Source organism: Phyllobates terribilis, unplaced genomic scaffold (genome assembly GCF_046119375.1).
Source record: "Phyllobates terribilis strain yellow unplaced genomic scaffold, ASM4611937v1 Scaffold_489__1_contigs__length_1346288, whole genome shotgun sequence".
NCBI lineage: Eukaryota > Metazoa > Chordata > Amphibia > Anura > Dendrobatidae > Phyllobates > Phyllobates terribilis.
The window spans coordinates 785,432-809,283 of NW_027363249.1; the positions used below are offsets into that span (position 1 = coordinate 785,432).

Sequence of the window (23,852 nt, forward strand, 5' to 3'; positions counted from 1 at the left end):
ACACACATCCCACCACGCCCCCTGAGGAAGTACGGAAACACGTGTCGGGGCCTCCCCTGACACTGCTGGTTATCTGTTTACTTTCACTAAGTATGTCTTACTTAACCCTTTCCATGTGATGCTTGTACTTTTTATGTGTTGCTAAAAAAACTTCTGATGGTTGTCTATACTGTGACTTGTTACAGGTCACTTAATCTATGTCATTATAACGTTTTCTATAATTTTTTCTGCACACATTGTTTGTGACTTATGGATTGTATGGGGTGGACTATGTGACCTATAATAGGTCCAATGTGAATTTGATACCAGCTGTGTCTCTATCTACCCCCTGCTGCCTCACATGCCCATGTTATGTCCTTTCACACATGTTATTTATACCTATGTGTTATATTTTTTTAAAAAATATATAAATAAAGCATTGATCTTTTTTAGTCTAACATATGGTGTTTTGATTATGTTACTTTGGGGTTTTGAAAATACCTATGGTCTCTCTGGTTCATATAACTCTCAGCATGCCATAGAAGCTGAAGGACATTCTAGTTTTTTTCCCTATTTTCCACCTCTAAAACCTGGGTGCGTCTTATAGTCCGAAAAATACGGTAGGTCCGTGGTGGCATTTTTAGTTGTGCAGCTAGTGCCTTTTTAGTCAGTACAGAGACTTGTTGGGTGTAGTTGCGGCATTCTCCCCTATGTGGGTTCTCCGGTGGTTATCAAGATACGCTTTCTGGTTAAAACATTTCCCACATTTTGAACATGAAAAAGGCTTCTCCCCTGTGTGAGTTCTCTGATGTTTGACAAGATTTGATTTCTTTGCAAAACATTTCCCACATTCTGAACATGAAAATGGCTTCTCCCCTGTGTGAGTTCTCTGATGCATATTAAAATGTGATTTCTGTACAAAACATTTCCCACAATCTGAACATAAAAAAGGCTTCTTCCCTGTGTGGGCTCTCTGGTTCTTAACAAAATCTGATTTCTGGTTAAAACATTTTCCACATTCTGAACATGAAAAAGGCTTTTCCCCTGTGTGAGTTCTCTGATGTGCGATAAGAGTTGATTTCACTGTAAAATATTTCCCACATTCTGAACATGAAAAAGGTTTCTCCCTTGTGTGAGTTCTCTGATGTGCGATAAGATTTTATTTCTCTGTAAACTATTTCCCACATTCTGAACAGGAAAATGGCTTCTCCATTATGTGAGTTCTCTGATGTGCGATAAGATTTGATTTCTCTGTAAAACATTTCCCACATTCTGAACAGGAAAATGGCTTCTCTCCTGTGTGAGTTCTCTGATGCATATTAAGATGTGATTTCTGTGCAAAACATTTCCCACAATCTGAACATGAAAAAGGCTTCTCCCCTGTGTGAGTTCTCTGATGTTTGATAAGATTTGATTTTTTTGCAAAACATTTCCCACATTCTGAACATGAAAATGGCTTCTCCCCTGTGTGAGTTCTCTGATGTGTGATAAGAGTTGATTTTTCTGTAAAACATTTCCCACATTCTGAACATGAAAAAGGCTTCTCCCCTGTGTGAGTTCTCTGATGTGCAATAAGAGTTGATTTCTTTGTAAAATATTTCCCACATTCTGAACATGAAAAATGTTTCTCCCCTGTGTGAGTTCTCTGATGTATATTAAGATGTGATTTCTGAACAAAACATTTCCCACAATCTGGACATGAAAAAGGCTTCTCCCCTGTGTGAGTTCTCTGATGTGCGATAAGAGTTGATTTCTCTGTAAAACATTTTCCACATTCTGAACAGGAAAATGGCTTCTCTCCTGTGTGAGTTCTCTGGTGCCTTACAAGATCTGATTTCTGATTGAAACATCTCCCACACTTGGAACAAGAAAATCTATTCTCCGCTGTGTGAATTTTTTGATGTTTAAGAAAAGACTTTTTGAGGGGAAAACTATTTGTATATTCTGAATGTGAAAATGGCTTCTTTGCTTTAGGAGCAGATTGTTTTTTAATGCTTATTTTGTGACTTTGATTTTCCTTAGTAGTCAGTAATGAATCAGAAGACAGGACGTGTTTCAAAGGATCAGATGACAGATCTTTGCTGTGAAGGGATGATGGTATATCTGGAGAAATGGCATTCACTTCAATTGTATCCTGTGGGATCTCAAGATCATCTGATTTAAAAATTGAAGATGTCAGCTGTCCCTCTGATCTCCTGGTACAGTCATCTGCCAAGAAGAAAACCAATTATTTTTTAATAAAAAATCCTTGAATTTTATATTTTTGAACATTTCTACTTAAACTGTCTGTAAAAAAGGCAAGTTATATAAAAAAAATGTAATTATTCACCAGGACAATGACTGTCTAATAGAAAACCTCATAGGATGAACCAGTAGAGCGTGGTGTTCAACTGTTTTTTCATTCTCCCTCCCAAATATGGAATAAAAAGCCACCAATGTTATGTAGGCGAAAATAATACCAATAAAAACTTCTACTCATCTCACAAAAAAACAAGTCCACACTCAGGTCCATCATCTGTCAGTGGAAAACCAGAGGTTTCCACATTATTAGTGGCTCATAGGCTCTTGAAAAGCAACATGGCTTTCATAAACCAATCCAGCAATATCAGCTCTCCCAAAGTCAAATCTCCCCCTCACTTCTGAGCCTTGCAGTGCGCCCAAACCACATTTATCATCCATGTATTTGGCATTACTATAGTGAGAAGAACCCACTTAATTGATGATGTGTGTCTCCTGGAGCACAATCTGGGCACTATGTGTTGGGTAATAAAATGGCATATTTGTTATTTTCACTCTCCATCATCCACTGCGTGCTAATTTCTGGAAAGTGACTGTGGAGTCAAAATAGTCACTGCTCCTATAGCTTAATTCACTGAGGGTTATAATTTCCAAAATGAAGTCACTTTATGGGGATTTTTACTGCTCTGGTTTTCTGACATTTTGTTATATTAGGGCTTCGGCAAAAGGTGTATACCATCTCCTCTGGGATCTGCTCCTGCGATATCTGCTTCTGTCACCAGGAGCCGCCTTATTCATACTGCAGGCGACGCTGGTGATGAAAGAGACATCAGAACCAGAAGCTCTGGGCGGCGCAGGCTCTGTCCAGCCACTAAGATTAGGATTGCTGGGACCTGTAGTACCATCCAGTCTGGCAGTATGGGGGTGTGTGCTATCCAGCTGGAGTAATCTGCTCCCTGCTTCAGCCAATTGGAAAGCACTGCACCCTACTAAAGCTGGAAGCATATTGCCGGAAGCTGCCAGATACAGCCTTGTTCTCCTCTGGTTCAGTCCTCTGTGCTCAGCTCCCGGATTGTGTATTTGTTTTCTGTTGTGATCTCAGCCCGTTTACTGACTACTCGTGTCTTCTAATTTTGTATTTTCTCAGCCCTCTTGGATCTGACCCGGCTATCTGACTATTCTTCTTCCTATCTCACTCCACAGAACAGCAGGTAACACCGTGGTCCAAGCCTAGGGGTCTCTGTGTAAGTCCAGATCTATGTAGAGGGGTTAAACGGCGATGAGCAAAGTAATTTATGAAATCTGTAAATGGGGTAGATAGTGCCAAGCCTGTTCGTGGTGGCCATCTTTTGATCTTCCAGGTGACCATGAACAGTGCCCCCAATACATTGTGTCTGCAAACTATTCCAGCAGCATCTACATTCCTAATAGCCAAATGTCGCTCCTTACCTTCTTAACCTGCCATGTGCCCAGACAGTAGTGTACAACCGTATATAGGGGATTGTCAGATTCAAGAGAAGTTGGAAAATAATTTGTAAGGTCCATTTGTTTTCTATTATCTTTTGTGAAGAATTCCAGAGTTATCACCATATAAAGTGACACACGTCAGATTTGAAAAATGGGTCCAGATAGGAACACAAAACTGGCTGCGGGAAGAGGTTACATCAGGGTATTTTGGGCACTAACTACTAAAGTCAAAAACTGTGATTAGACAATAAAGAGGAAAATTAGAGAAAAAATGAGTAACTAGTGGTGAAACCTCTCTGTGGTAATTAGAGTATGGGGCTCGGGGGCTCTTGGCAATCTAAACTATCGTAAGGGACAATATTTTTTGTCAGATGAGTGTCAAGAAGAAATATTAGACATTGAAAGAGAACTTTTTATAATACTGCAGAGCTGAGGTGTCTTAAATTTAGATCTCGGGCATTTGGAAGAGGCAATGGAGATCTTTTTGAAAGACTACCAGGGAGTTACAGACTCACATAAGTGAGGCCGGCCGATCCCACCATAATGAAACTATCGTACAGAATGAACTTGTAAAAAAAAAAAGAATATCTAAACATGTAACATCCCCAACAACAAAGTATGTATGAGGGGAGAAATCCAACACTAAACTGGAGTTACACTCATTTATGGTGGACTATTGGAGCAACTATGAGTCCTGACCAGGAGAGTAGAGAAAGTATTAGCGCCCCCATTTCAGGAGAGATTGTGCAGTAATCTGAATTCCTTAGGATTGAAAACATAATGGAATTTATGACGTGGAGTGAATCCATGAAACCAGGGCTTGAGCCAACACATCTCCTGCAGGCGGGAATAAATGTATATTACAGCCATCAGCCACGCACAGCTTAGAGATATATCATGGCACAGGTGTAGTTTTTTTTGTCTAGGTTATCACAATCCTGTTTGAAGTTAGATTTAAAATAAATGTTAAAGTTTAGATAAAGGGAAACTCTGCTATTATTGTACAGAAATTCACACTTGGCCCTCACTGCACATTTAATGTTGTAGATCATAAAAGTAAAGTTTGGCCAGAAAGACTGGACCTGGTCTTGTAGGGACCTTATGAGCACATTCAGCAGCACGGAAGGGAGAGAAGGTAGATTCATCCAATAAGATATCAGGGATCTAGGAAGCCAACAGCATCATTACCGCTTTCTCTTACAGGTCCATCATAATATTTTTCTTCAAGTGATTTTCTCACTTGTCAGCACATTCTACGTACGCTGTCATTTGGCTTTATAGTTTACAGATCTGGGCAGGTAACAGTCAGCGTCTTGTAATCCCAGGGGGTAGGTGGATCCTCCAGATTGTAAGTTCTATAGAAAATGGCTTTTACAATTTCCCAAAGTAAATTGAATATTTTTGAACGGAGGAGAATGTTGTGGTAGAGCGGCAAAATGGTGATCACACGATTGTGATATTGCCGGACTACACCACCGATAAAGCAGCCACAGCCGGTGACTGAGAAGAATCTGTGACTTCTCTGTATTCAGTGGTTACTACTCACCTGGGTAGTCATATGTAGGAATCTCCTCTTTACACCGCTCATCACCCCTCACATATGTCTCTGTAGTATTAATATGGGTCAGATCTTCACCCTGAAACAAATATTATAAAAGTCAAAGACAGATGGAGAAGTCACATCTATGATCAGCTCTAATCCTGTCATCTCCACCGTTCTCATTACACAAGTATAAAACATAATACTGGTGGATAAAACAAGACTGAACACAAGACCTTTACAGCCGTCTACACATCATAGGGGAGATCTCATGACACCTTCTCTCCATCTACCTGATGATCCTGAGGAACATTGGGATCTTCTTGTTTACAGTCCTGTGGAAGAAGAGGACGGGGACATCTCTCTGGTGTTGTCCTCTTACTGGATAGATCTGGAGGAAACACATACAGGGGCTGAATTCATTCTTTACATACAGATAATTATAGGCCATGTGTATTCAGTCCTGTCTATTACCTGGAGATGTGAGGGGCTGGGGAACCTCCATCATGATGTCCTTGTACAGATCTTTGTGTCTTTCTAAATACTCCCACTCCTCCATGGAGAAATAGACAGCGAAATCCTGACACCTTATAGGAACCTAACAAATACAATGATATCGTCATCTCCCCGATCCCTTCATAGCGTTACTGTATAATATCCCAGCATTCCCAGCAGTGTCACCTTTCCAGTCAGCAGCTCAATCATCTTGTAGGTGAGTTCTAGGATCTTCTGGTCATTGATGTCCTTATGTATGAGAGGATGAAGTGGAGGCCCTTTGATTGGGCTCAGGGGTCTTCCCCATCCCTCAGACACAGGGTCCTGACAGCGCTCACTAGAGGTCTTCTTCACTACTGTGTAATCCTGGTTATGGAGAGACACATTAATAAATCTCACTACAGACATTTCCAGAGTCCTCACCTCTCCAGTTCTGTTCATCTGTTATTCCCATAGATAAGAATGATGTAATGTGACGTCATCAGAATCTCTCACCTCTCCAGTAAGCCGGAAGAGGATCTCCAGGGTGAGGTGTAATATCCTCTCCACCTTCTCCATCTTGTCCCTGTCCATATCCATCTTTGATGGGTAAATCAGGAAAATTTTGTTATATAGAAGATCTTCACTGAGAGGATCCGGTATTGTAGAGACCTGAATGAGAAGAAGATAAGCCGATGGAACATTATAAAAATCCTGTGTAATAATACAACTATTGGAGATAACGAGGGGAAACATATGAGGAGATTTATTATTTTACAGTATTTAGTTTTTTCTTTACACCTAGTAATAATACCTATATATTTTAGGCCACAGACAACAAGCAATTTCTTTCTCGGAGTCTGCAGCGGAATAAGTTTCTCATAGACCCACAGTCAGGGAAATATTGAGAAGATATTAACAATTTCTCCCAAACCCCATTTCCCTCTCACCCCTCCTTTATCCACCATTTGGGCCAACTGTTTCCATGCAATTTAACACACACAGCAGAAGTCACTTGTAGACAAATGCAGCACAAAAGGTGCTACTGACCCACTTAACATACGAATGCATCTCCTCTTAGCACAGACATGGGATAGACGGACACCTTCCAGCAGGGGCAGTTTGAAGGAAAACTCATTTAGGCTTCAAAGGTGTTTAACACAAACTCCAGGATGTCCGGAGCTGATATGAAATATGGAATGTTGGAAGTTCCATAGCTCTGCTAATAATGGGAACCATATTTTTAGTGGTAGAGTCAGCCAAGGAACAATATGCTTATTTTTTCGCAGCTGTGAGCCCCTATTGGTAGCTGGGGTGCAAAAGTAACAAAATAACAGACCGCAACTATGTCATGTGTGGTCTCTAAAGGAAGGTAAATTCATAACGGAAAAAATGGTATTACTTACGGGTTTCTGCGATCAACCAACGATAAGTTATCGCAAAAGCCAGATATTCTAATAAAAATATGGAGACTGGAGACCAGCCCACGTAATGTCATCCCAGGTGCTGTGTGGGCAGGTCTCCACTTAGGCATAAAAGAATCCACGGAGGATGGATGAGTATTCATTGCCAGGGGGTATAGAGACTATAATAAATGGATCTTGTACGATAACAGTCAAATCAATAAGTGGGGCGCCCCCTCCAGCTAAACAGAATTGTGTCTGCGATCTGTCTAGTACACAAGTCTTCTTTAATCCTGTTTATATTGTGTAACTGTATATTCTGTACTGTATTGTCCACCTTTTAAAATTCTTGTATATTTTTCATAACACGGCCTTCCTTTTGGAGTAAATATAAAATGTAATAGTCCTGTTTCTTTTTTTCTGTAATCGTTCCCTCCCCTGAAGCCATATACCACAACGCAGGCGTCCGACCAGGCCTGTATTATATTTAAAATCTGGACGGTGGTGGCAGCGAATAATAATAATTGGGTTATCGTGAAGCTGACAGTGACCGTACAGGGGAATATACACATATCTTGACAGAGTGACGGCACAGGTGAGAGATTGTGTGATCTCCCCAGTGTCGTCTCTTTGTGAGTTCCTCACACTCACCTTCCATAACGCTAATTCTCGTCTCATTTTCCGACACTGGAATTGGCATTAACAATACTGCAGGAGATATTCATGACAAGTAACATGAGAAATAACTACTTCATGATGAGGCAACATGTACTACTACGGCTCAAAAACCATATTTGGCAAGAGACAGTCACTGACTACTGCACCACTGGCCGTCTATATGAATGTTTCCAGTCTTCCCCAGACTGTAATCTTCTATCAAGTTAGATCTCATGTCTGATTCACACACAGAAGTTTGAGGCTTTTATAAAAGCTGTTTTGTTTGCACAAACACCTCGGACAGAAATGATTTGATACTGAAGTCTACATGTATAGTGTATTATGGGGTTTACTTCTGGCCTTAGACTTTCCTATATTACAAAAAAAACTGAAAAAAAGCAGATATTAAAATGTTTCAAAAGAAAATTGGCACCAACAATTCTTGTAAAAAAAAATAACATGAAAAAGCAGAAGACACATTGTCATTTTTTAACAAGTTAAACATTTGTTTTTGTTCTTATATGAATTCTTTTGGGCACCAGAACATAGATGTACACCGCAAGGCTGGCACAGTTGCGGCTGCAATAAATCCCTGGCAGTTTAACCACTTGCTCCTGCAAAAAGCAAACATGGCATCTAAGAAGGTTTGACAGAGTTCGGCTGAATGCCCCTCCTCCCCCAAGTGCTCAATAGGATGGGGCTGCCTAGTTCCTACTATACTTAAATGCCTAATAATGGTGTCTGGGCCTGCAATGTATGAAAGTCTATTAGGCCGGGCCAGAGGCAACGTTCCATAAGTTACCTTTTAACGCCCCCAGACACATTAGACTAAAGCTGCATGATATCACTGATTTCGAGGGGTTTGGTAAACTATATAATGTATTTGGGGGCCTCCCAACAGATAATGTCAGGGCAGAGTCTAGAGGAGTCTGGAGGCGACTCTCATACAGATCACAGGAAAGCTGGAATATGTGTGTGTATGGGGGAGTAAGGAGAGATAGCCGTCTGCCAAATGACCGTTCAGCCAACAATTATCTCATGTGTATGGGGCCGTTAGTATTACACTGACAGGCAGTGATAATACATGGCACTACAGTAGTACAGTGCATCACCTGAGCAATCAGAGGCTTCTGTGTTGTATGATCGCACAAAGGAGAGTTGTTTAAAACTGAATTATTGTGAATTAATAAAACCTGCTGTGATGGCATACCACCAAGTGCCCACACACCAAACCAATGCTTATTCCTGATTTGCAACATGTGAGTCTCTGTGATACTTTTATATCCTTCCCTTTCCTGGGTGTCCATTAATTACTGAGTACTTCCCAGACAATTTAACCCTGTATTGTATGGAAGAAAAAGATAATACACAAATACAACTCATGCATGAGACATTCAATAAAATCACTGGAAATCAAAGACAAATACAATTAATTGCACTGTAATATTAATCCTGTCTGATGTTCATTCCCTGTGGGGCTCTAGTGTGTAATTTTAATATCCAATATGACTTTCTATTTAAGATTTTTCTTTTCACATCTCCACCTCTTAATGGTTTATAAATCTTTTCTATTCCTAATATCTGAAGGATCTGATATCCCCTTTATGTTTTTGTGAAAAGTGTCTTGAAACCACAGACAGGTTTAATGCTGTGGTATGGATTGCGTCAGATAAATGTCTTCTAATACATGTTTATAGCGGATCTGACGTCCATCCCACATATTGTAGTTAACTCTCTATACACTCTATTAAGTAGGTGACCCCTATAGTGTTACAATTGATGACATTGTGTATTGCAAATTGTTGTCCCGTTAGGTTTTCTTCAAATGTTTTGGTTTTATTAACATAGTTGCCTTCCAATGGGCACTAAAGGATGTATTTCACCTTTTTTAACCCCTTTCCGACATGGTCAGTAATAGTACTCACCACATCGGAAAGGCCGGGTTCAGCGGGGGCACTGAACCGGGCACATGTCAGCTGATTATTACAGCTGACATGTGCCCGCAACAGCCGCGGGTGGAATCGCGATCCACCCACGACTGTTAACTAGTTAAATACTGCTGTCAATCTCATTAACAGCGTCGCGCCGGAAGCACATCACTTACCCCGCCCATCGGTGACCCCGTCGCAAGATCGCAGGTCACTGATGGGTGGGCATGACAACCCTGGGTCTGCAGCAGACCCCAGTGGTTGTCATGTGCTAATCGCTATGAGCCCCACCTAGTGGTCGGCGCTCATAGCACAGGAGCATTTCTGCTACATAGAGGTGATCTGCTCATCACCTCTATGTAGCAGAGGCGATCGGACAGTTGCTGCTTCTAGTCTCCTATAGAGACTGAAGAAGCATGCAAAAAGTGAAAAAAAATGTTTTAAAAAATATAATTTTTTTTAAAAAATATAAAAGTTTAAATCACCCCCCTTTTGCCTCATTCAAAATAAAATAATAAAAACTAAACCCCACATACACATATTTAGTATCGCCGCATTCAGAATCGCCCGATCTATCAATATAAAAAAAGAATTAATCCTATCGGTAAATGGCGTAAAGAGAAAAAAATTCCAAACAACAGAATTACATTTTTTTGGTCGCCGCAACATTGCAATAAAATGCAATAAAGGACGATCAAAACATTGGATCTACCCCAAAATGCTATCAATAAAAACATCAGTTCGGCGCGCAAAAAATAAGCCCTCACCCAGCCCCAGATCCCGATAAATGGAGACGCTACGGGTCTCGGAAAATGGCTCCTTTTTTTTTTTTTTTTAGCAAACTTTGGAATTTTTTTCACCACTTAAATAAAAAAGAACCTATGTTTGGTGTCTACGAACTCGTAATGACCTGGAGAATAGTAATGGCAGGTCAGTTTTAGCATCCAGTGAACGTGGAAAGAAGAAAAAAAAAAAAACAACTGTGGAATTGCATTTTTTTATGCAATTTCACCGCACTTGGAATTTTTTTCCCATTTTCCAGTACACAATATGGTAAAACTAGTAATGGTATTTAAATGTACAACTCGTCCCGCAAAAAATAAGCCCTCACATGGCCATATTGACTGAAAAATAAAAAGGCTAAGGCTCTGGGAAGAAGGGGAGCAAAAAACGAAAACTCAAAAACGTAAAATGCTCCGGTCATGAAGGGGTTAAACCTATTAAATAAATAATGAATTTAAAAAAAATGACGTGGAGTACTCCCCCCCCTATTTTTGATAACCGGCTAAGGTAAAGCAGACAGCTTGGGGCTGATATTATCCTGCTGGGAAGGTCCATGAATATTGGCCCCTTCCAGCCTAAAAATACCAGTCCACAGCAGCCCCAGAATTGGCAAATCACATTAGATGCGACAAATTTTGACACTTTTCCGGCCTCTTCCTAATTGCCCTGGTATGTTGGCAACTGGGGTAATATTTTTGGGGTTTATGTCAGCTGTGTATTCTCAGCTGCCATCAATCCCTAGAGTTAGTAATAGAGAAGCGTCTATCAGGCACCCCCATTACTAACCCAGTAAACTAAAAGAAAGAAAACACCCAAAAATATTTTTTTAGAAAACAACTCCCCGACAGACAACAGAGGAATAAAGTTCAGAGAAGAAGCTTCATAGAAAGACCATGAAGTTACAGACGTCATTTAACCCTTTGGGAGAAAGTGATTCCAGGGAGTAAATCCAGAACACGTCTCAGTAGAAGTTTACAGCGTTGTGATTGTGAATCCTCTGCGGTCGTCTCTTCTAACACCGACCATCGGAGATCAGAACTTTTATCACCATCTCCGAGAAATGTCTGGCCACGGTGGTCTCACCAAACTTCTGCTCTTCTTCATTCTTTTTCTTGCAGTGGAAGCAGTGGATTTCATCCTAGACTCATAGAGAAGAATAGAGGAGTGATGTTTCTTCAGTCTGATTGTAATTGAACGTGACGTTTGTCCAATGTCCACTTTAAAGAATTTGTCCACTACTTTATATGGACCCCCCCAAAGTATCCCCCCGGGGCCCAGAAATGTTTTTGCAAATACCTTGCTGTGCCTTTTCTGCCTCTGAGCGGCGCTATCGCTGGCCGCTCAGAGGCATCACGTGGCCCGTCACTGATGTCACGTCAAGTGAGGCGTGACATCAGTGACGCACTCCCCACGGTGGATGCTAGGCTGTGGGCAAAGTTACCCCGCGCGTCACACCCAGCATCCACCGCGCGCTTTCCCAGTGAATGAGGAGAGGGAGACCGCGCGGTGGATGCTGGGTGTGACGTGCTGGGTAACCCCGCCCACAGCCAAGCATCCACCGTGGAACGCAGAAGTAACAGCGGCTGCAGCCGGAACTTGACGTGACATCAGCGGATGTCCGAGCCGGCTGCAGCCGGGGGTCACGTGATGCCTGTGAGCGGCCAGTGATAGCGCCACTCACAGGCAGAAAAGGCACCACAAGGTATTTAGAGAAACACTTATGGGCCCTGGGGGAATACATTGGGGGATCATATAAAGTAATGGACAACCCCTGTAACACAAGGGAACTTTACTGAGGAAATCACACCAGAAATGTAGCAGGTAAAAACCACCAATATCCACAGGTGTCCCTTCTAATTGGTGGGAAAACTATCACCTCTAATAATGCTCCAACAGTTCTGGCATGAAAAACACGGAAAAGTGCCCCTTTATGGATTTGAAAGAAAGTCTGTTTAGACACTTTAGCGTAATAGTATCAGCTCTAATCAAATGGTTATATAGCGATTTACCCTGAAGATTCACAAATTGTAGGGTTGTTTTAAAAATGTTATATTTAGGGTGTTTTTGTGAAGGAATCATGTATTGATCTCATAGTACAGTGCCCCTTTCTTGGCCCCCACACACAGTATACTGTTCCCCTAGTACCGCCATCCACCCACACTCTGTATAATGTTCCCACAGTACCTCCATCCCCAATTTTATTTTTTGGGGGCGTATTTCATGTAACATATGGAAACCTACAGTACAGACCAAAAGTTTGGACACACCTTCTCATTTAAAGATTTTTCTGTATTTTCTTGACTATGAAAATTGTACATTCACACTGAAGGCATCAAAACTATGAATTAACACATGTGGAATTATATACTTAACAAAAAGTGTGAAACAACTGAAAATATGTCTTATATTCTAGGTTCTTCAAAGTAGTCACCTTTTGCTTTGATGACTGCTTTGCACACTCTTGGCATTCTCTTGATGAGCTTCAAGAGGTAGTCACTGGAAATGGTCTTCCAACAATCTTGAAGGAGTTCCCAGAAATGCTTAGCACTTGTTGGCCCTTTTGCCTTCACTCTGCGGTCCAGCTCACCCCAGACCATCTCGATTGGGTCCAGGTCTGGTGACTATGGAGGCCAGGTCATCTGGCGTAGCACCCCATCACTCTCCCTCTTGGTCAAATAGCCCTTACACAGCCTGAAGGTGTGTTTGGGGTCACTGTCCTGTTGAAAAATAAATGATGGTTCAACTAAATGCAAACCAGATGGAATAGCATGTCGCTGCAAGATGCTGTGGTAGCCATGCTGGTTCAGTATGCCTTCAATTTTGAATAAATCCCCAACAGTGTCACCAGCAAAGCACCCCCACACTATCACACCTCCTACTCCATGCTTCACGGTGGGAACCAGGCATGTAGAGTCCATCCGTTCACCTTTTCGGCGTCGCACAACAACACGGTGGTTGGAACCAAAGATCTCAAATTTGGACTCATCAGACCAAAGCACAGATTTCCACTGGTCTAATGTCCATTCCTTGTGTTCTTTAGCCCAAAAAAAAAGTCTCTTCTGCTTGTTGCCTGTCCTTAGCAGTGATTTCCTAGCAGCTATTTTACCATGAAGGCCTGCTGCACAAAGTCTCCTCTTAACAGTTGTTGAAGAGATGTGTCTGCTGCTAGAACTCTGCGTGGCATTGACCTGGTCTCTAACCTGAGCAGTTGTTAACCTGCAATTTCTGAGGCTGGTGACTCGGATAAACTTATCCTGAGAAGCAGAGGTTACTCTCGGTCTTCCTTTCCTGGGGCGGTACTCATGTGAGCCAGTTTCTTTGTAGGGCTTGATGGTTTTTGCAACTGCACTTGGGGACACTTTCAAAGTTTTCCAAATTTTTTGGACTGACTGACCTTCATTTCTTAAAGTAATGATGGCCACTCGTTTTTCTTTACTTAGAATTTGTATTATGGCAAGAAAAAAACAGCTAACAGTCTATTCAGTAGGACTATCAGCTGTGTATCCACCAGACTTCTGCACAACACAACTGATGGTCCCAACCCCATTTATAAGGCAAGAAATCCCACTTATTAAACCTGACAGGGCACACCTGTGAAGTGAAAACCATTTCCGGTGACTACCTCTTGAAGCTCATCAAGAGAATGCCAAGAGTGTGCAAAGCAGTCGTCAAAGCAAAAGGTGGCTACTTTGAAGAACCTAGAATATAAGACATATTTTCAGTTGTTTCACACTTTTTTGTTAAGTATATAATTCCACATGTGTTAATTCATAGTTTTGATGTCTTTAGTGTGAATGTACAATTTTCATAGTAATGAAAATACAGAAAAATCTTTAAATGACAAGGCGTGTCCAAACTTTTGGTCTGTACTGTATATACACACACACACACATATATTATATATATACCGTATTTTTCGGACTATAAGACGCACTTTTTTCCTCCAAAATTGGAGGAAAATGGGGGTGTCGTCTTCTAGTCCAAATGTTGCTGGGGGGGTGTATATATATATATATATATATATATATATATATATATATATATATATATATATATATAATGTGTATATACTGTGCTGGGGGAAGCGGTACACAGTGTATCAGCAGCGCGGCTCCTGCTGCTGCCGGGCAATCCTGTGCGCCCGCTATTAAAGGGTATGAATATTCACCCCCTCTCTACGCCCATGGGCGTTGGGAGGGGGTGAATATTCATGCCCTTTAACAGCGGGCACACGCGATAGCCCGGCAGCAGCAGGAGCCGCACTGCGGCTATGCTGTGTGCCGGCTATTAAGGAGCATGAAGTCACTGCTCCCCATGCACACAGTCCCAGCGTGGGGAGCAGTGACTTCCGGCAGCTGATCTCTCCTTGTGAGCCGCGCATGGCAGTGACGTCATGGGCGGCTCATATGTAGAGATCAGTGCGGGCAGACAGATGCAGCGCTGGAGGAGAGAGAAGAAAGGTGAGTAGGACTATTTATTTTTTTATGTGCAGCCTGATGGGGATTAGGGGGACTATGCATACTAGGATAAGAATGAGGGGGCAATACATACCAGGGTAAGGATGAGTGGTGCCATGCATACCAGGGTAAGGATGAGGGGTGCCATGCATAGCAGGATAAGGATGAGGGGTGCCATGCATACCAGGATAAGGATGAGGGGTGCCATGCATACCAGGATAAGGATGAGGGGTGCCATGCATGCCAGGATAGGGATGAGGGGTGCCATGCATGCCAGGATAGGGATGAGGGGTGCCATGCATGCCAGGATAGGGATGAGGGGTGCCATGCATACCAGGATAGGGATGAGGGGTGCCATGCATGCCAGGATAGGGATGAGGGGTGCCATGCATACCAGGATAGGGATGAGGGGTGCCATGCATACCAGGATAGGGATGAGGGGTGCCATGCATACCAGGATAGGGATGAGGGGTGCCATGCATACCAGGATAGGGCTCACAATCTAAATAAAAAAAAAACCTAACCACGGATAACCAAGTTACATTGCGTTTGATATTTGTTTCTTGAAAAAAAATAGGTGAAAGTTTTCCGCCTAGTTTAGAAGCCTTTTTGGATACAAAACTCAAAATATGCAAAAGAATTTACAAAGTCTGGAGGATGGATCTCAGATCAAAAAAACTAAGTTTGAAAGAGATATCAAAGACTACGAGTCAAATTCAATTTACACATGGAAATGAAACAAACCAAGAGCTACTGTTTTGAAATACAGGTCACACAATAAATTCAAAGAAAATAGAGAAGAGCGGAGGTCAGCTTCACAAATCCTAATGTGTCCATGGGTTCCTCTAATTATAATTCTCTGAGGACTTATCTGATGTATGAGTGAGATCAACTAAAGACAGATGGAACAAAAATAAATTCTCAAATACTCCCCACAATTCAGCACAAAACAACGGACACAGGCGGGCAGAAAGCACAAACGTGCCCGGACATGTGCGTTCCACGCCGGAGTGCATCACGGTCTCCTATCTGCGAATGCGCATGTCCGGAAGCATGCGTTCCACACCAGAGCGTATAATGGTTTTGGATTGCATTCCACCAACATAGGATTTTTCTATCTCTGAGATCAGCGTCATGGGAGACTAAAAACAAGTATTGCACATCCCATCATGCAATAAGCATGAAGATATACTTTATCACTACATAAGATATGGGATGATGGCCCACAGTATTTTCCTAAATGATCAAATTTGACCTCTATTGCACAATTAGAGATACACACGGATCACCACACTTGTTAATTACAAAATAGTGGAATAATTGATAAGTAATAATTCTGATATAGAAGCTCAGATATCTCGATGAAGTACAACAATATGTGAACCCCATTCACAGGGAACTGAGTAGCAATGGTTAGAGTATACAATCCAAAAATATAATCCAGAATGGGGCTGCATTCACACAAAACAGGCATAAGAAATTTGCTCATTGAGTCCCTTAGGGGCCAGTGAATCCAGTCTAACAATCCACTCACTTTCTTTTTTGAGGAGATATCTATTGTGATCACCTCCTCTCACATTGGGTTTAACCATCTCAATGATACAAAAGGAGATGTCTCCAGTTTGATCTCAATGTACACTGTTCATGTGTCTCGCTAATAGGGTGTCCCAACCATGGCGTACACTGCCCAAATGGTCCCCTACCCTCCTCCTAGACTCCCTATTGATCTTGCCTACATAATCTAGGGGGCAGGTGCATGTGACCATATATACTAGTCCTGAGGACTAACAGTTGGAATAATCCCACTGGAAAAAGATTTTAACCAAAGAAAGATTTATATTGTCTCATCCAATTAAATGGACAATGTTCTCCAAATCTAAAGAAACCATAGATTCCTCTATCTAGCCAAGTCCCCTTGGGTGCAGGTTTTTTATAGAAACTGTCAGGGTTCCGCAGTGACGACACCGTGGAGATCACACAATATCTCACCATTGCCGTCACTCTGTCCGGATATAGTCAGGGAGTGGCGAGCACACGATCCCGACTACCCACTACGTAGGTATCGGCAAGCGACCAGTGAGCGTATGGCGTCACAACTCCAGATTCCAACGCATAGAATGTGTGTCTAAGTCCCTGTACGGTCACCGTCAGCTTCACAATAGCCCAATTAATATTATTCGCAGCCACCACCATCCAGATTTGAAATATAATACAGGCCTGGGCGGACGCCTGCATTCTGGTAGTGTATGGCTTAGGGGGAGGGAACAATTGCAGAACAAAAGAAACAGAATTATTACATTTTATATTTAATCCAAAAGGGAGGCAGAATTAAGAAAAATATACAAGATTTTACAAAAGTGGACAATACAATACATAAGCAGTTACACAAAATAAACAGGATTAAAGAAGACTTACTATAACGATCGCTGAGATGATTCAATATAGGTTGAGGGGAGACACTCCGCTTGATTTGACTGTTATAGAGCAGGATCCGTTGCTAGAAAAAATATATATTCCCACAATGATTACTACTCCAACCTCAGCAGATTCTTTTATGCTGAAGGGAGAGACCAGCCCACACACCCCCTGGGATGACATCACGGGGCTGGTCTCCAGCCTTCATATCTTTATTAGATATCTGTTTTTTGTGATAACTTATTATGGGTTGATCATAGAGGCCCGAATGTGATACCATTTTTTCCGTTATGATTTTACCTTTCTCCAGAGACCACATTTATTTTGGGACTTTTGCGCCAGAGCCCCCCAGAGGGGCCTACAGTGACAGGAAAATATTCATATCGTTCCCTAGCTTACCCTGTCACTAAAAATATGGGTCCCATCATTATCAGAATTATGGAACTTTAGCTATTCCATATTTCGTTTTGGCTCCGAAGATCCTGCAGTCTTTGTTAAACCCCTTTTGAGCCTAAAGGAGCCATTTCTTCTTTCCTTCCATCTCTGCCCCTATGCTGGAAGGTGTCAATCTATCCCAGGTCTGTGCTAAGAGGAGATGCATTTGTATGTTAAGTAGAATAGACTATTGAGCTTCTTGTACTGTTATTTGCATACCGACAGCTGCGTGGAGTGTCAGCTGTCCTCTGGTGACAAATGATGGATAAGGGAGGAGTGAAAAGGGGTTTCAGAGACAGAGAGAAATTATTAATACTTTATCAATATTTCCCTGACCTCTCTGTCTCTTTGAGGTGGTGTAGGGGCTGATTTACAGATCGCCCCTTTAAGCCCACCTCCTGGCCCACCTTTACAGCTGATCCGACAAGCCGTTGACCCCCACTCTGACTGAATGGAGATCTAGCTTTCCGATCACCCTGACCGGTTCGGGGAACATTTTCCCCACACCTCTAACAGGCTATGGGTACCTTCCTCCCATACTCCTGACAGACAGGGGGACACACCTTTCTTTTACCTTGCCCGGTTGTGGGGCCTACCCTTCCTGTCATTATTTTTACCTTAGGAGCCATGCTCACTAGGGGGGAGCTACGACCGGCCATGTCACAGTCCGTCATGACACTGGTCAGCGGCACGGAATCACTTTCCCTATGATCCCCATGTTTCTCCCCATCCCTGTTCATCACCTCTGGAGCTGTGCTAGTCATGGGCAGCTACCATTGACCATGTCACTATCTGGCGTGACACAGGTCACCCACATGGAACAACCTGCTTCCTGGTGTCCATGCCTGCTCCCCTTGCCCATAGCACTTATGCTGGCTCGCTTTAGGGGATCCTCAGCAGCATCACCCCACAGGGTGAGGTGGCTGAATTCCCTTTAACACAACATACATTTTTATTATGCATGACTGACATTATTGACAGTGGCATTACATGACATATCAGATCTGGGAGGGTGGTCAGGGATGTATCGGGCAACCAACCGTCCCAGATCAGTTCCCAATAGCACATTAGTGGGGAGAATCTCCAACACCCCCACTTCTCTTAACCCCCTCCCCGCACCCCAGTCCAGAAAAACTTGGGCCATCGGTATGGGACAGCAAACACCCCCAAACCCAGTGACAGTCAGGGTCTTCCCAGGAATGAGTTCCTCTGGTAACACAAACTCAGGGCGGATGAGGGTACATTCAGCGCCAGTGTTCTTAAGACCAACAGTAACGGTGTTGCCCACAGTAACAGGTTGTACATTTTCCCGGGCCCTGCCAACCGCCCCACCCACAAAAAGAATGGCTGCAGTAGGTCCTGGGGCCTCAGGTGTGGTGTTCATCTTCTGCCTCTCCAGGCAGACAAGGCTTGTGTGACCCGTTTGGTCACAAACATAACACTTAAGGGAGTCAAATGCAGGCCAGGTGCTAGAAGATGGGGCAGAACCCGCTGAGGGCCAGCTGGCTGGAACACTGGGGGGTGGTTGTGGGCTTACCCCCTTTCCAGCTGGCGGCGGCTGACTTCCGCACCTCTGGTGTGTGGTTGGCCTCATAGGCATCTGCGATCTGGGCTGCTTTGGCAGCCTCCTTTGGCTCCCGGTCAAGCACAAACTGTCGAACTTCCACTGGGCAAAGACGAAGAAATTGGTCCTTCATCATCAGAGATCCTTCAGGTCCTCGAAGGTGGTGACAGTCCTTGGACCCACTGCTCAAAATTGGTCCTGAGCCCATCCACCACATCACTGTAGCTGTCATGTGGTCAACGTTGGAGGGCTCTGAACTTTTTCCGGTAAACTTCAGGAGTCAGCTGGTACTTTTTTTATCCTGGCCTGCTTGACGGCCTAATAGTCTTCCATTGCAGGAAAATGCTCAGGAAGGGGTTAAAAGCAGTTGGTGTTGCCGGGCTCATTGCCCGATGCGGTGGATTTTGGCAGCTGGATTTGGGCTAACTCCAGCTGGTACCGCTTCTCAACTTGCCACTTTCGCTCAGCAGCTTCTCGATCAGCTTGGGCCTGTTGCTCAGCTCTCTCAGCCTCGGCCTGTCGCTCAGCAGCCTCTCGGTCAGCTTGGGCCTGTTGCTCAGCAGCCTCTCGGTCAGCTTTGGCCGGCTCCAAGGCCATCTGCAGGTGGGGGTCCACACTAGCCTGGCTGCGGGTCTGGCTGGCAATCATAGGTGGGACCCCTGCAGCAGCACCATCCGGGCCTTGGCTGGTCGCCCCATAATCCGAGCTCTGCTGTCAGACGGACCCGGCAGCACCTTGCAACAGTTCAGCAATCATTTGCTGCCTGGTCTTGCCTGTGGGGTCAATCTGTCTCAGCTCATAGAGAGCAGTGAGAGTGTCCTTTGACTGTTGGTGATACCTGGGCTCTTCACCTGTAGCCATCATTGCCAAATAAAAGATAGGACAGAAAAACAAGAGAAGGGGAGGGGATGCAACAGCGTATACGTACAGTAATGTCCCAAATAAAAAAAATATTAAAACACTGACTCTGATTTCTTAAAAATCTGCACAGTATTCTTGCAAGAACCGTGTAAGTTTTCAGTGACAGGAATGATTGCTCAATCCAGCCATTGATGTTCTGTAATATCCCACCGCTTGCCTCCAATTTGTCAGGGTTCCGCAGAAACAACACCGGGGAGATCACACAATATCTCACCGTTGCAGTCACTCTGTCCGGATTTCGTCAGGGAGTGGCGAGCTCACGATCCCGACTACCCACTACGTAGGTATCGGCAAGCGACCAGTGAGCGTATGGCATCACACCTCCGGATTCCAACGCATGGAACATGCCCCCGCACGGTCACTGTCAGCTTCACAATAGCCCAATTAATATTATTCACTGCCACCACCATCCAGATTTGAAATATAATACAGGCCTGGGCGGACGCCTGCTTTCTGGTAGCGTATGGCTTCATGGGAGGGAACAATTACAGCACAAAAGAAACAGAACTATTAAATTTTATAATTTAATCCAAAAGGGAGGCAGTGTTATGAAAAATATACAAGATTTTACAAAAGGGGACAATACAATACATAAGCAGTTACACATAATAAACAGGATTAAAGAAGACTTACTATAACGATCGCTGAGATGATTCAGGATCCGTTGCTATAATAAATATATACTCCCGCAATGAATACTACTCCAACCTCAGCAGATTCTTTTATGCTGCTGAAGGGAAAGACACACACACCCCCTGGGATGACAAAACGGGGCCTGGTCTCCAGCCTTCATATCTTTATTAGATATCAGTTTTTTTCGTGATAACTTATCGTGGCTTGATCGAAGAGGCACGAAAGTGATAAAAAAAATTTCCGTTGTGATTTTACCTTTGTCCAGAGACCTCACACGGTATAGCTGCGATCTGTTATTTTGGGACTTTGCGCCACAGCCCCCAGAGGGACCTACAGAGACAGGAAAATATCCATATCGTTCCCTAGCTGACCCTGTCACTAAAAATATAGGTCCCATGATTATCAGAATTATGGAACTTTAGTTATTCCATATTTCGTTTTGACTCCGAAAATCCTGCAGTCTTTGTTAAACCCCTTTTGAGCCTAAAAGAAGCCATTTCCTCTTTCCTTCCATCTCTGCCCCTATGCTGGAAGTTGTCAATCTATCCCAGGTCTGTGCTAAGAGGAGATGCATTCGTATGTTAAGTAGAAGAGCTTCTTGTACTATTATTTGCATACCAACAGCTGCCTGGAGTGTCAGCTCTCCTCTGGTGACAAATGGTGGATAAGGGAGGGATGAAGAGGGGTTTCAGGGACAGAGAGAAATTGTTAATACTTTCTCAATATTTCCTTGATAGAAACTATGCACTAAATGGTCCCTAATTGACCCACCCTTTCTGAAAGTTATTGTGGGAGTAGATCCCACAGCACCCTCAGGTCCGGGTCAGCCACAAGTATATCCCAGTGTTTTCTGAAGATATGAAAGATACAGTGACTCTGATTGTCATAAGTTTTTCTTGGTCTCTTGGTTAGGTATGGAGGAGTGTCTGTCTCTCCCATTTTTCTGCAAACGATGATGCGGAATCCAAAATGTACCATGAGTACCCTTTTCCCTGAATCTGATGTTCAGGTCTATTGCCTGTATATTAAAATCTGTGACATTAGAGCAGTACCCTCTCAACCATAAAAATTGGCCCTTGGGTATAACTCTTTTTATGGGGATGGGGTGGTGGCTATCCCACTTCAATAGTTTATTAGTGCTTGAAGGTTTATGGCAGTTGAGTGTCCATAGGGTCCCATTGCAATCTTTCTTGATTAGTACATCCAGGAAAGGAAACTGGTAATAATTAATCTCTGATATAAATCTTAGGCCCACTCTATTGATGTGGAATTCCCTGACAAATTCAAAAGATTGTTCACTCGTCCCTGACCAGATGATAAAAAAGTAGTCAATATATTTGTACCATACCCCAATATATGGATGCCATCACTTATGATCATCCCTGAATATTGTGGTTTCCTCCCACCAGTCCAGCCAGGGATAGGATAGCATATGAGGGGCACAGAGGCTTCCCATCGCAGTACCCCTGAGCTGGAGGAAGTACTTCCTGTCAAAAAGAAAGAAGTTATGAGTAATAGCGAATTTTAGAAGATCCTCCATGAAGTCATTATGTCTGCTACACTCTATTGATCTCGATTTCAAGAAATGTCTTACTCCTCTGATACCATCATCATGCGGTATATTACTGTACAAAGCCTCGATATCTAGTAAGGCCTGCTCCCCTACATGAGTGTATACATGCTCGAGAGTCTACATGTAGGGGAGCAAGCAAAGGGAAAACCAACTCCAGAGGGATTATTCCAACTGCAAGACCTCAGGTGGTACTGGGGGAACATTATACTGTGGGGGTATCATACATACTGCATAAGGGGCATAATGGGGGCAATCATACATACTGCATAAGGGGCATAATGGGGGCATTACACTGTGTGGGGCATCATACATCCTTCATAAGGGGCATAATGGGGGCATTACACTGTGTGGGTGCATCATACATACTGCATAAGGGGCATAATGGGGGCATTACACTGTGTGGGGGCATCATATATCCTGCATAAGGGGCATTACACTGTGTGGGGGCATCATACATCCTGCATAAGGGGCATAACGGGGGCATTACACTGTGTGGGGCATCATACATCCTGCATAAGGGGCATAATGGGGGCATTACACTGTGTGGGGGCATCATATATCCTGCATAAGGGGCATAATGGGGGCATTACACTGTGTGGGGGCATCATACATCCTGCATAAGGGGCATAATGGGGGCATTACACTGTGTGGGGCATCATACATCCTGCATAAGGGGCATAATGGGGGCATTACACTGTGTGGGGGCATCATATATCCTGCATAAGGGGGGGCATTACACTGTGTGGGGCATCATACATCCTGCATAAGGGGCATCATACATACTGCATAAGGGGCATAATGGGGGCATTACACTGTGGGGGGCATCATACATCCTGCATAAGGGGCATAATGGGGGCATTACACTGTGGGGCAGTAAAGGGGCCCTGTACTATGAGAACAATACGTTTCCTACCTTCCTGTCTCCATAGTTGGGTCGTATGTATCTATTACAGGAAACAGAACAAAAACCTTATGATTCTTATAAAGGGGCAACACAAGACCCCAAAAGAGTCTCCGTGCTGAAGGGGTTAATGCCCCCTGCGCCCAGTAATGGGGGTCTCCACATACCTCCACCTGCAGAGCCGCCACCACATATATGGCTGCTCTGTGCGCACAGGAGCTGTGATGAGGTCACAGGAGGGGAGGAGTCAGGGGTCACATGATCAGGGGCCTCAGTGGATGCAGGACTCTGCTGTGCTGGTTGTCATGGTGCTGGATGAGCTGAAGTTTATGTGTGGGGTCAGGAGGGGTTTACAGTGTGGATGTAGCAGAGCCGCGTGTGTACGAGGTGTACGGAGCAGAGCCGCGCGTGTACGTGGTGTACGGAGCGGAGCCGCGTGTGTACGAGGTGTACGGAGCGGAGCAGCGTGTGTACGAGGTGTACG

The 23,852-nt window shown here is 43.6% G+C and overlaps 1 long non-coding RNA gene and 1 pseudogene across 1 annotated transcript; one reads left to right on the forward strand and one right to left on the reverse strand.

Moving 5' to 3' along the window:
* Positions 1-23,852, forward strand: part of LOC141230060 (uncharacterized) — a 92,064-nt pseudogene that overhangs the window by 17,247 nt on the left and 50,965 nt on the right.
* LOC141230054 (uncharacterized) lies at positions 11,138-23,603 on the reverse strand. Its single transcript, XR_012296640.1, has 4 exons — positions 23,536-23,603; positions 22,243-22,381; positions 17,342-17,423; positions 11,138-11,607 (listed from the first exon to the last, which is right to left on the reverse strand). It is a non-coding gene; the product is annotated as an uncharacterized lncRNA (long non-coding RNA).